Raw genomic sequence first — 4,204 nt, 5'->3', positions numbered from 1 at the left:
GGCAAGCCCTGCTGCAAAGGTCTCCAAAGTTCTTCTGATTGAAAGATCAAATGGCTTATTTAAGTTTCTAGGCCCAACCTTTGATTTGAATTGTTATTTTATATATAGGCAAATGCACTCATGGGTCAGTGACTTGACTCTCAATTTTATTTATTTATTTATTTACACTAATTAAAAATAACAAAACGTACTTCAGGTACAAACTTTAATTGGAACGTAACACTTTGGTCTTAAAAAAGTTAAATCACATGGTAAAAAAGAGCAGTCTGGAATCTTAGAATGTTGAAACATAAAATATGGAACTTTTATAAAATTAAAAGTTTTTTTCTCTCTATAATGATAAAAGAATGGCATTACAAGCATTTGTTAAAAGTGTTATATATGTAAAAAAGCCAACATGTTCTCACTCCCAACTCGTCACATACTGATACCAATAGATGTCAACGCAATTTTTTAAAACACTTTTTTTTTTCTCACATATAACGTTGGTCATGCATTAGAACAATATATACATTTTAAGATAAGGAACAGTGTAACCAGATTGTTGTTTTCCACAATAGAATTCGTGCAGAATCTATATATAATATGCAATATGCAACTGTAATAATACAAATGTATTCGTAATTGTTTCAATATTAAAGAACATCAAGTGTTTCCAACGGTTTATTGTAAAAACAATTATTTTCCATGCCTTTAAAGGAAAAAAGTCAGAAATTTTGCCCGTCTGAGCACATTTTATTCATTGTAAAACACAAAACTAAACAAAAAACAGCTATATACAGCTATATATACAGGTGTAAATTATAAGGTGTTCACTGTTCAGATATGAATATTTTTTCTTTGCTCCTTTCAGGTTCTTTAGATTTCTTTGAAAATCCAATTTTGTTTTCTAATAAGCAAAAACTTAAATCACTTTACCCATGTTTATATGTTAAATTGCACTTGTCTCTCTCTCTATCTCTGTTAACACATTTGTATTTGTTTGATTAATTCTTGTGTCTTTCAGCCTGTTTCTGCCTATCACCATGAGTGATTCCTTTATACTCAGATTTATCATCAAGATCTCAATTATAAGCTTAAGTCTTGATGACAACTTGATGATCTGCAGGAAGCACCACCATGTAAGGAAGCCCAAGACCACTCTGGAATTAGTCAAGGGTTAGTGGAGTTTTTCATTCCATGTATATTAAATATCTACATTGTTTAGGCATATATGATTGTATGAGATAAAATGCATTTATTCTTTCACTACTATAGTAATAACAGAAAGAGACGCATTAGTTTTACTATTACTATTGTTTATGAAAAACATTAAAAAATTACAGCATAAGCTCACAAAATATTGTGGCCTAATTGTTTAAAACTATTTGTTCTGGGTGTTGATAGCGGCCAACCATTTTTTTTCTTTTTCAGAAAGTATTTTGTTTTGTCAGATTTTATGACACCTTATAGGCCATCAACTGTCCACATTGGGGTTTAGGAAATTAGAACTGCTTATGCTGCTTGTCTACTAGTCTTAGGATAAGTTAGAAATGTTATAAATGTAAATGTTTTGTTGTTTTTATCTGGTACAGCTCATAGGAACTCCCATCTTCCCAACTGTGAGAGAGCCTTGCTCCAGTGACTGTCAGTGTGTACTTCATTGTTTCCATTATACCCTGTATCTGTAGACCTAGGTGACAGTGGACTAGAGTCAAATTTTGTTTTTATTTAAACTAAGGCATACTGATGGCCTTTTTATCTCAGATTTGGTCATGCAAGTATTAATATATCCTAAAATATTTTTATATTCTTTCCATTGGTGGAAAAGATGTTGGTATAATTATTTTTAATGGACTGCTAAGATCTCAGCAGACATTTTTCTGAGATATTCTTGAGAGTGAGTCGGTGCAATACAAGGTGGATAGTATTTGCAAGGAAGAGTCCTTCATCTGTCCTGCTTCCACACTAGATATACTGCCAATTTAAGTAGATATGAACCATAAGCATAATCTTTTCATGAATGCACAAGGTACTTTAAACTGTATGTGTTGAAACTAAATTAACAAGAAAACAGCTCTGTGATGTTCACCTAAGAAAATTAGATTAGAAGATATAAACTGTTATGCACTTGTTCTGTACTGTTTCATTCCTTTTTCAAACACTGGCATTTTTGAAGGTGTATTTACAGCTAAGGATTAAGGATTGGCAGGAAGATTTGTGGACTACATCAACTAATGACACTACCTCCAAAGAGTTGCAAAAAGCTGTTTAAAGTTTCAGCACCATCTTTAAGCCCATGATTTTAGTGTGTTTCTTGCCTAAGCACATGAGTTTATATCTGAGATAGATGAACTATGTGATTATCTTAAACTGATCTACAAGTAAATGCCAAAACTTATTGGTTTACTTATTTGTTTGTTTGTTTGTTTGTTTGTTTGTTTTTTTGTATATGTTAACCAGGTGAAATGGAGTGAGGCATACAAGGATATGTGTGGTTTTACTCTTGGGAAGGAGGTTGAACAGTGCAATATTTCTTCTATAGGATTGCAGTGACATGCTACTGTAACTCTCATGGTCATGTGCTGGAATTAGCAGATATTCAACAATTTGGCCATCTCGCTGACCTATTGATATCAGAAGGTAACGATATCCAGTAGAATTTGTTTTAGTTGTTCAGTAACCTATTTGAATAGTATTGTGATTTTTGATTGCTTATCACTGTAGACCGCTCTGCAAAGCAAGATGCAAAACAGAATCCATGAAACTGGTAGTGACTGGAAACCAATTGGAAGACTTTGGTTTGTGTTGTAGAGGAGTGGGCAGAGGGTGAGGAAATTCTTATTAATATTACATGTAGTCATGAAAAATTGTAAGTGTTACTATTATTGTCATTTTTTCAGTAGCAGAAGCAAAGACAACAAAAAACAGAAGTGATATGGATGTCTTCGTCATATGGCATTGTATGTACACTAGACTTCTGTCAGTGTTGATTCTTTAAAAGTTGACGTATAATCCTTGTTATACAACTTTCTTTTTATAAATATATTTCAGACTCTGCTGACCCAGCAACAAAGAGGAGGGTGTTCAACATCATCCTGCTAGTCAGGATTCTTCAGGAGAAGCAGTGGATTCTTGTGGCAGAGATGGCCAACCACTATAAATACCTTTCAACTCATCCTGGTTCCTTCAAAGAACTTTCCTGCTTGTTTGCTTCTGAAATGTACTGGTATGTATTTGTATTATTTGGCTCAAACTTAAGCATAAGGTTACCCAGTCCAAAGGATATTAATATATTTTTATGTTGTTGTGTTCTTCTTTTAAGATTCGACATGTGGCCTAAACAAAGAGGGGTTAAAAGGTCTATGGAACATCATTCTCAAAAAGCAACAAAATAACTGAGAAATAAACAACAATACGATGGTGCAATCTAGAGACCTGCAAGGTACCTGCAAGTTTTGGCTGGAGCAGAGAACAGACATTTTTTTAAATAAAGCTCCAGCTGATGAGTATGACATTGACTGTGGATTTTCTTTTACTGTAATCCAGAAGAGGATGACCTTAACCCTGAATCTAAAGCATGTGATAAAATCTGTAAAAATAAAAATAAAAAATTTTCATCATCTATAACCAAATTGTTGTCTCTTTTTTTTAAATACATAGATATGTACAGTATGTAAGCATTCCTCTAAAATCAATCAGTGTTGTAAATTAAGAGCATTATTGTATGCCTAACTGCTTACAACATATAACGATTAAAGGAACTCTATATTAAAATAAAATTATTACATTAAATGACATTAAGAGCTTTTAAAATATTAATTTTATGATACATTTTTATGATAAATTTAATTTTTGCATATACTTGGCCAAAAAATGTACATTATTATGGTCAACTGCTCAGATACCTCCAGTCAATATGTGGCTGAGTCAGGCAACCAGACTTCTACCTCTGGAAAAATTAACCTATGATTTACATCAAAAATCTGATGGATCCATTTGGTCCTCATGGATTTTTCTTAAAAAAAAAAAAATTAATCTCCTTTTATTTTTGTCCTTACTTTGAAACATTTGTATTATGTTACGGTCCCTAACTTAAATAAGACTCGTGACCAAAAGACGACGTAACATAATAAACAACGGCCAAAGTTCTCCAGCTAAATTATTTATTAATATAACATAACCAACAAAACAATCCAAATTGACAAGAGATGGGGAGCCCAAC

General features: G+C 32.6%; 1 long non-coding RNA gene across 1 annotated transcript; it reads left to right on the top strand.

The window, feature by feature from the left end:
• Positions 1-1,004: 1,004 nt before the first annotated feature.
• LOC137496423 (uncharacterized) lies at positions 1,005-3,606 on the top strand. Its single transcript, XR_012385251.1, has 6 exons — positions 1,005-1,158; positions 2,443-2,622; positions 2,707-2,808; positions 2,883-2,942; positions 3,034-3,208; positions 3,305-3,606. It is a non-coding gene; the product is annotated as an uncharacterized lncRNA (long non-coding RNA).
• Positions 3,607-4,204: the final 598 nt, after the last annotated feature.

The sequence above is a fragment of the Danio rerio genome, chromosome 9, assembly GCF_049306965.1.
Source record: "Danio rerio strain Tuebingen ecotype United States chromosome 9, GRCz12tu, whole genome shotgun sequence".
Taxonomy (NCBI): Eukaryota; Metazoa; Chordata; class Actinopteri; order Cypriniformes; family Danionidae; genus Danio; species Danio rerio.
Note: the sequence above shows the minus strand (reverse complement) of the source record. Positions and strands in the feature narration are given on the sequence as shown.